General features: G+C 35.0%; 1 non-coding gene across 1 annotated transcript; it reads right to left on the reverse strand.

Moving 5' to 3' along the window:
- Positions 1 to 11755: 11755 nt before the first annotated feature.
- Positions 11756 to 11862, reverse strand: LOC141669128 (small nucleolar RNA R71). The gene has a single exon (XR_012553420.1). It is a non-coding gene; the product is annotated as a small nucleolar RNA R71 (small nucleolar RNA).
- Between the last annotated feature and the right edge of the window lie 280 nt (positions 11863 to 12142).

Below are 12142 nucleotides of genomic sequence, written 5' to 3' on the forward strand. Positions count from 1 at the left end.
CATGAACTGTGGTGCATTGAATTCCTCTTTTGACTCACCAACCAGGAGTGCACTTGTACACATCTACTAGAGTCCAATTCCAAGTGTAATGTGCATCAGGTGCCTGATATGTCGTAATATCCTCAAGTCTCGTCACTGGTGCTATCTGTTAGATACTGCTTCCTGATAATGACCTAGCATCCAGTTTGGCCTTGTCCCTCGTAACAATGCCATTGTCATCCAGTTTTGACTTCTGGTCATCCTTATACCAATTATAATATTGTCACTTGGCTTGGATGCCAGCTTCCCTATAATCTGCTTGCTGACTAATTGAGTTCATCTTGCTTTGCAATTACCCAATCAATCCAGATCTATCAGAGCTTCTATAACTTTCTTAGTTTTTTCTTCAGATAGAAAACTACAGAAATAATCATTCGCACTTAGTAGCCCTGCTAATCATTACTCCACCATCTAGATCACTTAAGAACTAGATTTTAGGAATAAACTTGACATCAAACCCTTTGTCTCAGCAGATATGTTCTTTAGTGTCCTCTGATTTTCAATGTGGTGTTGTGTTTGACTAGTTGATCCTTTTTTTGCTCCCCCTAAGCTGTTGCTGGGATTTCCTGAAAATCCTTATCCTTGCTGACTGGCTTCATTGAAGTAATGAGTTGTGTTATACACTGCCATTCCACTGCTTGGATATGAATCATCAATACCATTAATTTCTCCTTTAACAGCTTGGAGCATGAGGTTGTTGAATTATGCACTTAGACTTTCAATCATCTTTTGTTGATCAACCACAAATGCCCTGAAGGTTGTAGACTCCACTGAGTAGCCATGAAGAATATCCTCACAAGTCTTAGCTGCAAATGCCAAGATCTTCAAACAACTAAAAACAATTCATTGTTTGCTTCTGTAGAACATTCTCTCCAAACACTTTCAGGTTATCCAGTGTTTGCTTTTGTTGGCCATTAACTCATTAGTGGTCTTCATGTATACATCCAGATCAAGGCTTGATCTTACTTGTTGCAAACTATTTTGACTGCTCCAGCCCTTTGGTATTTAGAAAGTCTTGATTAGCTTGACGTTGTCCTTGTTGCTTTAATCAAGTTCCGGTTCTTCCTTTGTACCACTCCATTATGACACGGAGCTCCCAGTGCTGAATTTGTCTCAAAATGTTCTTGGTCTTACAGATATTAATTAGAACTGCTTCTTGAATTCAGTCCCATTATCTGACCACAAGATCATTTCTTTTACAGTTGCTTGTAGCTTGATCTTCTTTGATGTGATCAATCACCATCTGTGATGTCTTGTCTTGAGAACGCACGAACAACAACTTTGTTTGATAAGAGTAGTCAACCACCATCACTGAGGTATATCTCTACTTTGATGTGATGTTGTCTTTGACTTCCCTTTTTGACATGCCTCACATTTATCATCTTCTGAATTCCAGATGAGGCAGTCCTCTCACTAACCACTTTTCACAAAAGAGTTCCTTGAGTTGATGTTCAAGGGTGAGAGCTTCTAATACCATAGCTAAAGTTTTGTCAGATGAAGCTATACAATAAAAATCATTGACTTCACCTTTACAGAGATTCTAGTCTAGCCACGAGCATTTCCTTTCCTTACTCTAAGAAGAGCAAGCTTCTTAATCTTCCTACTTCAGATGAGACACTAATCCTTCATTGATTTGACATTTTGTCCTTTGATGCAGAACTGTCTGATAAGAGGATTTGTGCCTTGATTTTCCAGCAAGAAGTTGCTTCAATTGTTATCAATGACTCCAATAATTAGTTGTTATTAGTGATAACAATTGTTGAGTCCATGATGACATCCCTTTTCTGCATAGCTTGTCCCGTAATGAAAGCCTTTGCCGTCATCTCCAAAGATTACTGACGGAATAGCTTTTGCCAATCACATTTGATTGTGAGGCTCTTTCTTTGATCATATACCTTGAGTATGAATTACCAAGAATACATATGAATCAATTAACCTGTTATGTCCTGCACTCATAAATGGATTAACAGTTCTTGGTACCCAACTTATCAGTTTGGGTTCAGTTAGATTAGAGATTTTATTATAATCAGAGATAACAACAGCTGCAACCTTATCATGCTAATTCTTATCTTTGACTGACCATTTTCTCCATTTTAATACCCTTGACAGATTTGTCTCTAGGCTAGGGGAAAATGGTTCCAACCTTACATAAGGAGGACTAGTAGTCTTTGCCCTATTGTGATCCTAAACATTATTTCTACAATTAAGCAAGCATTGTATTAAGAATATATGGCATTCATTCTGAAACATTACACATAAGAATTAAGCAAGACAGGCATGATATGGAACAAACATAATTAACAAATGAATCACTAATCTATTTAGTCCAAACTATTGATGTATCTCATCTAGCTATCTCAATCCAAATATAAACTAATACAACTTAACAAACAATTCAGATTAAATGGATAAATCACATTGTAATAGGATACATAGCATAAGCATAAACAAAGGTCTTATATGATGGAAAACATATATCTCACTAAAGCAATTAATCATGGTTAACAAATATTCAAACACGTATTTAAGATCATCTAAAGTAACATGCACAGGTTAAACATCAATCATAGTTACCAGAAAAATAATCTAGTGAACTAGTTCAGCATTATCTATGTGTGATGCTCTCATGCTTGTGCGAGTATTAAACATTTAAACACTAAGATCTTATCATGCATTGAATATTGAGAGCAAAATATTGCAGTGGTTCAAGAATTTGAAACCTGAGATATGTGAGTTGGACCATCTTCAGAGATTGCTATGAAAGCAAGATATTCATGATTCTCGTCATCTGATCCATCCCAACTCTTTCCCGTGCACTATAAGTTTTGACTGTATGCTTCCCTAAGAAAATATTCCACCTTTTGTCTCAACTCTTCAACTGAATCCCTACTCATCCTTTATTGTCAACTTCTTATTTTGTTGTAGAAAAACCCCTGATAGTTACTTGACACATATGTCTTGTCATAACTGTAGCTATCAAATCTTGTTTATGTCCCAAACTCAGTCTGTAACCACCTCTTGAATTGAATCTGTAAGAATCTCTGCTTCAGAATAGATAGGCTTGATCCTTGGATATAGCTTATGTACTCCTTGTAAATCTGATACGACCAAACTTCCCTGACATGTGAAACACTGCCCTGACGTCCAGTCCCTCAAGTACTTCTACATGAGCTTCTTCTGATTCAACTATCAGTGACTCATACATTCTGTCCTGAGGTCCCATTTTACTGCATGTAACTGAGATATCTGTATATCCCCACTATTCTCTCTGACCTCCACAATTCCTGCCTGTATGATCTCATTGATTCCCGGATAAATATAGCATTGGTACAAACCAATGTGTGACTATACAATCTGGAATCATAGAGTTGTCTTAAAATCTTCGAGAAAAGTTGTATCCGTAGAAATTTCATTCATTTCCTGCGTCTGAAAACCTAGTGGTATCCTATGGAGTAAGCCTTTGAGGAAGTTCCACAAATTTTCGTCTGTAGGTCTTGAAATCAGTTCCATTGGAGTAAGAAAACCATTATCTATAATTTCCGTATTCGGGAATTTTCCGTCTGAATAACACATGGTCTTCGTTTTCTTCAAAAGATTAAAATCCACTTTAAAAGCCCGGAGGAATCCTGAGTCTACCAATCCTTTGATTATCCTTAATTTAATATTTGAGAAAGATTTAAATTTTCAATATTCTTTAATTTTCTTAGAAAGAAAATTAATCAAAAATAAATATTTACGTAGAATCTAATTTTCAAGAATTTTGAATTTTCTTAAAAATTAAATAAAACGTAAATTATTATCTAAGAAAAATTTAAATTAAAGAAATTTAAATTTTATAGAAAAAATAAATAAATCAGAAAAGAGAAATTAGGGGCAACAAGCGGCTGTGGCGACCAGTAGAAAATTCCCGAATACGGAAATTATAGATAATGGTTTTCTTACTCCAATGGAACTGATTTCAACAAGCAGCTGTGGCGACCAGTAGAATACAGCAAATCAATTTGACTGTGGCGATATGGAGACTACCCAGGAGCTGCCAAAGAATTACGCGCGTGCAAAGCAGAAACAGGAGGCTGCAATTTCTCCTGTGTTTCCGCGCGTGGCAGCGACTCGACTTTGTTAAAATATGTAGGCAATACACACGCAAAGAAATAAGGTGCCAAATCTTGTTTACTTAAACACAAGTTGCTTCGATTTGCTTATTAAATAAACAAATGTGGCAGCTTAAAAACTCTGAACAAACAACAAAAAATGGCAGCTCTTTGGTTTATAAATAATCTGGCAGCCAACTAACTAATGTACCGAAAAATTAATTTATATTAATAATTTTATTTACTAAAATTTAAATAATAAATTTATTTAAGTCAAATTTATAAAATAAATTTATTTAAATTGAGTTCATAAAATAAACTTATTCAAGTTTAAATAATAAACCCATTTAAATTAAATTTATAAAATAAATTTACTAAATCAAATTTATAAAATAAATTTATGTAAAATTAAATTAATAAAATAAATTTATTTAAGGATTCTGATTTGTGTATCAATCAGTCAGCTCTGATACCAATTGTTAGGTCCCGAATTATCGTAGAAGGGGGGTTGAATACGATAATCACTAAATTAATAATTATTTCGAATCTTTAGCGGATATAATATTTAGTGCTCGATTAGTGGTTTCGTGTTCTTGAGAGGAATAGTGTTTGGAACGATAAAAACTAGGAATACAAGATATTCGGGGAAATATATATTCGTATATAAATCCTCGAGGGGTGTTGCTACACTCCGGTAAATAAATTAACCGGCTACAATCTAAGAACAATAAAGTTCCTATCTTCTACAAAGATTTACAAATCAAATCATATACAATAATCTAGCTTTTGTTTGTCTAAGGATTTAATTACCGGGTAACGATTATAATGCCCCTATGAATATCAAGAATTAAATCGGGCATTATAACGTTATTCCGGTGAGAAGTTAAACGGATAAACAAAAAGCTTGAGCTTCTCTGTAAATCATTGCTGCCATTTTTACTTCTCTTTTGGGAAAGAAGATGAACAGAATTTTATCCAAAATGAATGGCTAAGTCTTCTACTGCAAAGTGTAGTCTTTTTATCCAATAAAATGTGTGGTTGAGGAGAGAGAGCTCTGTGGCGACAAGGAGTACAGGTTGTTCTATGGCGACCAAGGGCAATCATTTGCCTTTGTTTATTATTCAACATTTCTCTATGGCGACATGGTTAATAAAACAAAACTACACAACCTGCCTCTGGCGACCAGGTTGTGTGTGGCGATCATGTTTTACCACATGTAACAAGTACATGTACATGTACTTAATAACAAAAAAATGTACACGTTTTTTTTGCTTCCGGTTTATTTTCTTTTTTTTTGTTTTGTTTGTTTTTCTTTCTCCTTTTTTTGTTTTCTTTTTCTTTTTCTCTTTTTTTGTTTTCTTTTTGTTTCTTTTTCTTTTTAAGTTTAAATTGTAATTAAATTAATTTATAAAATAAACTTAAATATAACTTATATAAATAAACTAATTTAAATTTATAAAATAAACTTATTTAAAGTTTATAAGATAAATTATTTTAAGTTTATTAAATAAATTATATTAAAGTCCATTAAATAATTTATTTAATTTAACAATTAAACTTTGAGCTTCGCCAATCCCTTGAGTTGTTGAGCTGTATACCCCGCACACCTTTTCTTGTACTTTAACAGATAAACGTTCAATCCATGTACGTTCCTCAACCTAAAAATTCTTCTATAAATAATACCCAGATTCCTTTCACGAGCTGTTGACGCCTAGTGCAACTGGTCTGGTTCACAGACGACTAACCCCGATTCAGGTCTTCGTATTATGACCTTAATTACATTGTTAAGCTTACCTCAACTTTATCGCTTCGAACACTGACTGTCAATAAACAACTGTACTTTCACTGGAATCCATTCTGGTATTTTAGACAACGTCTTCATTAACCTCTGTCTATACCATGTCTTCAATTCTTCAGATTCCTATGCTTCGAACACGGACTATCTTTAATCAATGCCAATACACTGAAATCTTCCAGTGCACTTGTATACTGAATCTTCAATATTTCTGAAACCCTGAAAATATTTAACCTTTGTTCTTCACTGAGGCATGATCATATTAATGAACTTCTTTCAGTGACCTCTAGACAGACTTCAGGCTTTCTTTTAATCTTCTGATTCTTTGTATTTGCCTTGTCTTCATTCTTCCTGATTTCTTGTGTAGATGTAGTATTATTAACCTGTCTTGTTCTAGTGTTGTTATCGTGTTGAGTTATCATGTAACTGTTCATACAGCTACGCAGTCTCACCAACAAGGATTCAGTTTTACTCTTGAAAGATGTCTTCATTTGCTTGGATTTCTGGGATGAATCACATAAGCCATCAGGAGTAAACACTGCATTGGGCAATCCTCTAACAAGATCTTTCCTCACAAGTTCATTGATATTGTTAAAGTTCAGGTGAGAAAGTTTTTTATGCCAGATCCAATTGTCTTCCACAGATGCTCTACTCAGTAGATAAACTTTTGAATTATCAAAATTTGTGAAGACCCTGGATTCATATAAACTACCATATCTCACACCAGTCAATGTGATCTTGCCATCAGACTTACTGACAATTTCACAATGCTCCTTGTAAAAATTGACATGGTAACCTGTGTCACAGATTTGACTCACACTAATCAGATTATGCTTGAGTCCAGCAACTAGAGCTACATTTTCAATGATGACATTTCCAACTTTAATTTTTCCATATCCCAAAATTTTTCCTAAGTTGCCATCTCCATAAGAAATGCTTGGGTCAGCCTTCTCCTCAAATTCTGATAGCAGGGATTTATAACCAGTCATATGTCCTGAGCATCCAATGTCCAAGACTAGAGCGTTTCTCCTATCATCCTGTAATCAACAATTTAAATCGGTTAGTGTTTTTAGGATCCAGACTTGCTTGGATCTTTTAGGTTTGTTAACATATGCATCAGAAGTCTCCATATCAGAATTTATGTTAACATTATTAATATCAGTATTTATACATGCAGAACACAGATCTTACTTTAATTGAAGAGGGGTTCAGTACATAAAAATCATAATACATACTGTGATACCTTTTACATGTATAAATAGAGTGCCAAACACTGCCACAATGAAAACAAGGAGTCTGTGGTTTATATCTAGCTGTTCTATTCCTAAACTCTGATTTAGAAGGAACAACTTTTATCTCTTTATTCTTCCTACAAGAATTAGCAAGATGATTAGTGTTACCACAGTTTCAACATGTCTTTCTAGGTGCATTAGGAGGAGTAACATAATTTCCATTCTTATTAACACCTACCTTGCCATTCCTATTTTTCCTAGACCTTTTCCTCTTATCTTTCATGTGAGCATCCTTCAGCTTTTGCTTAAGTTATTTCTGAGTCATTGAACCAATATTTACTGAATTTGTGTGAACTTGTTCACTCTTTTCAGTAATTAAGTTTGATCTAGGTGCTAAGGTAGTACCTTCCTCATTGATTGATTTAAAATTATTAGCACTTTGATTAAACTTAATGGTCTTTATTTGAACCTTGTTCAATTTGACCTGACTATCAGTTTTTATTGGTTCTGTAATCTCAGTTTCTTCTCCACTTTTCTTATCAGAATTAGATCTAGATGAATATCCTAATCCTGATCCCTAACAGACATTTTCTAAGATTTCATGAGTTTCCTTTCCTGAGTTAGTCCAAAGTTTAATGTCACAGTCCCAAAATAACACTAACAAATTACAACTGAATAAATATAAAGTTATTAAAAACGGCTGTTACACAATAGAATCCAAGATCGCAAAGGTTTAGTGTTTGAACAGTCCAACACTACAACTATTACAACTTATATATATATATAAAGCTACCGGTCCTCACAAAAACTCCAACTATATTATCTGAGCTCTCACATAAGCCTCGGCATCTCCACCGGTAGACTTACGAGCAGTCTGCTTGAATCTAACCATACTTGCTAGCTGAAATAACATGAATGAAAAGCAAGAAATGAGCCAAGCGCTCAGCAAGGTATATCATAAGATATAATTTAATATCATAGAAATTTATATCTGAAAATTGAGGTGTATGGCATCGTTATTCAAGTCAAGACATTTATAACCAAATCATTGCTCAAAATCATTTTCTGACGCTACGGATTACAGCCGTTTATCAGCCGCGAAGCAATCTCGAACCTCGCTGGGTTCTTAAAAATTTAATGGGATACCTAGGCATCTTTTAAGCCTAATTAATAAGTGTGAAAGAGACTTGTGTCTTAGTCCAATTCACCAGTCTCATGAAAACATTCTTTTATTTAAAGAGCAATTATCTTTTATAAAACTGATGCCAGGGAGAACTTTACCAAAAATGTAAACAAAAGGGGTTTAAATCATCAATCAAGGATTTGACTGATGAAACTCTTATCAGAATGATTTGGCTTCTCACTAGTAGGGTTTTCAAAGATAGTTAGCAAAGGTTTGACAACCAGGGAAGAAAGTATTGAAAAATAATCATAACGTTATTCCATACGATAGAGATCTCAAATTTGAGGGTTATATATGGTATATATCTAGTGACAAAGATTCGGTATGAGTGTAAGGATTTATGTAAAGAGTTGGTAATTCGGAGGTGTAAGAGTAAAAAGAATGGTGGTTAATCAAGAGAAATAACACCATCATAGCATATGAGGTTTTATAGTTTATAAGGGTGTGATTTTTATAAGCACATAAATAGATTTAAAAAAAGTCTAATAACTGTAAGCATAGCACAACATTTGCAATATCTCAATCTAACATCAGAGTATTTATAACGATATATCATAGTGACTACAATATTAATGATCATTATACGAACATACTATCATGATTCAAAAGAGTGGTTCGGTACACTTGCAATATATAACTTAAGGAAAACATCACTAGAACGATAAGTGAGGGAAAAAATACTTGCACCAAAAAGAGAATTGACAAAGGGGGAAAACACTTACAATATCAAGGAAGTTCGGGAACACTTGCCTTAAGAAGGCTGGCCTAACTCTCGTCTTGATCGTGGAAGAAACCGGGAGCACTACTCAACTTTGACGGCAAGCTTACTATCTTCTCCTGAGCCTACACAAAATATTAGACCTCATCAAGATACACTCTCACAAAAACTCCATCCTAGTTAAAAAAATTCAAATCATATCGGCACTTAGACCTAGCTACACATTTGACTCTTTACTAATCACTTATTATGATCCAAATAATCATTTAGGATCACATAACTCATTTAATAACATAATATACAACATTGATATAATGGTGCGCTATTGAGTATTGAATGATCTCTCTCAACCAACACAAATGACTCGAAGTGCTAACTAGTCTAGTGCAACTCAACTAGCTCTCTAAATTTTGAAGTGCCTTTACTAGCCAAACCCCATTTCACTTAGCCAAACCTATGGCCTAACCTTCTTCTGACCTCTTACTAACAATCAGACTCAATGGTCAACTCAGGCCTCACCTCTAAGAATGCAAAATCTAAGTGCAAAGATAAAGTTTTCCTAAGTGCAACTATTAAGTAACATCGAATGGTACTAAGTGACAATGATCCCCGTTCCACTCAAAGTTTGACACTCAAATTACTAAAACGGAATATCAGGTCCAAAATCTAACTTGTGCACTTGGAATTACACCAAGGCCCAACCTAGGCCTCCTTGGGCCTATTCTCAAAGATGGCTGATAATTGGATTTTATATCCACTTGGAACGCTTCATTACAAGCCTAAATTTGTGTCTTGGACTCAAGTTGTTGGTATTTTGATGTATTTTTGTGTTATTGCATTTCAGGTATCAGTTAAATAAAGAAAGGAGATTTTAAAGGAAATATGATAAACAGTGATCAGAATTGGAAGCCAAGGCCATTTTCAAGTTTTAGAGAATCTCGTTAGCTTCGCGTGGACAGTTGAATCGCCTAATTCTGACGAGTAGAACTCAAGTTATGGGCAAAATAAGATTCATCAGAATTTTTCCACCCGCATGCTGATGCGCCGCTGATTTTGCCGATTTGACTGAAAAAGTCTTTTTTGAGTGGAATTTGACGATTTTAAGGGTCCAGGTCCAATATGGGCTTATATATACTTAAAAAAAGGGTTTTCATCATCCAAGAAGATTGGGATACCAAGGAGAAGACCTAGAAGCACAAAATAACTCTGAAAAAGAAGATCTTATTTTCAACTTGTGATTCTTTGAATTAGTTGTAACTTTGGATGCTCGTTTTAGTTCTTGTTGAACCTAGATCTCGTTTATTCATACTTTAATTATTATTCACTTTATTAAGACCTTGTTTTATACCATGCTTTCATTGGAACCCATGGTGATGATGAGTTCGATTATGAACTAATCGTTGTCATGAGGTTCTAGCGGATTTACTTATGGATTTCAAAAATTAATTTGTTTTGATATCTTGGTGTGTGGTGATTGATTGATATCCTAGTATTGGTTGTGCTTATTTTTCTTATATGCGTAGCTAACATATAAGATAGCGTGTTAATCTCTATTGAAGCGACATTGAATATAGAGGTTTAGAACTTGCCATGCTAGCATAGGTTCATGTATTTGTTATGCATGATTCGTAGATAATTTAACCATCTTACTTGTCCTATCTAATCACGATAGATAACTTGCGTATTAAACCGTTATGTTTTCAATTCTTATAGACATATAAATAGTAAGCATAATTGGTATCTATTCAACTTCTATCTCTTTTGTGGATGCTTGGTAGTAGGGTATTCGTACAACGAAAGTTGGCGTTTACTAGTTTCGTGTTATCTGATTAGTGTCATCACCATTACATGCTAAGGTTAAGAACCATAAGGCTATTGAATGAAGTATTTAATGAAGTTAGAATCCCATGTTTGTCATATATAGTAATTCAACCTCAATTCTCTTAGTTAATGTTATTTAGTATAATCTCTTAGTTTAATAAAAACCCAATTTGTTATTTGTCTTAGCATTGAGCGATAACCATACATTGTTGCACATGTGCATAAATTGAACTTAACCTAAACCAGTCTCTATGGGAACGAATCTGATTTATATCTTATACTACTTGCGAACGTGTATACTTGCGTGAATTTTAGCACGTGTTTTTGCCGTAACAAGTTTTTGGCGCCGCTGCCGGAGACTCGGTGTTAATTTTTAGTTTATGTGCTTGTCATCAGTGGTCATTAAAGTTCACTGACTCGGACTCTTTTACTCTCACGGTTTATTCTCTCACAGTTTATTTGTTTGTGTTTCAGGTACTCATTAAAATGGGAGATCCAGCAGCACGAACGAAAGCCTTGATGGATTTTTCTCAACCCAAGATCAATGACATTCAATCTAGCAATGTCAGGCCAGCTATCACAGCTAATACCTTTGAGATCAAGCATGGAATAATTCAATGGGTGCATAATTCAATCCAGTTTGGGGGTTCTTTAACGGAAGATCCCAATATGCACATTAGGGATTTCATTGAGATCTGCGACACCTTCAAGTTCAACGGTGTTTCTGAAGATGCTGTGAAGCTGAGACTGTTTCCATTCTCTCTGAGGGACAAGGCTAAGAGCTGGTTACACTCTCCACCAGCTGGTTCAATTACTACTTGGGAGGATCTTGCTCAAAAATTTCTTACTAAATTCTTCCCTATGGCGAAGACAGCTGCAATGAGGAATGCTCTTACTTAATTTACGCAGCAAACGGGAGAATCTTTGAGTGAATCTTGGGAGCGCTACAAGGAGATACTTAGGAAGTGTCCTAATCATGGAATGCCTGATTGGATGATCATCAATTGCTTCTATAACGGTTTGGGAGCACAGTCCAGACCCATGCTCGATGCAGCATCAGGCGGAGCATTATGGGCTAAGAGCTATGAGGAAGCTTATGATCTAATTGAACTGATGGCTGCTAATGAATATTAGTATCCAGCCCAGAGTTTGCCACAGAGCAAGGTAGCATGAGTTCTTGAGGTTGATACAACTATGGCTATCACTGCTCAACTAAAGGAGTTGTCTATGAAGATCGATTCTCTGGCCAACTTCGGTGTTAAT

Source organism: Apium graveolens, chromosome 6 (genome assembly GCF_009905375.1).
Source record: "Apium graveolens cultivar Ventura chromosome 6, ASM990537v1, whole genome shotgun sequence".
Taxonomy (NCBI): domain Eukaryota; kingdom Viridiplantae; phylum Streptophyta; class Magnoliopsida; order Apiales; family Apiaceae; genus Apium; species Apium graveolens.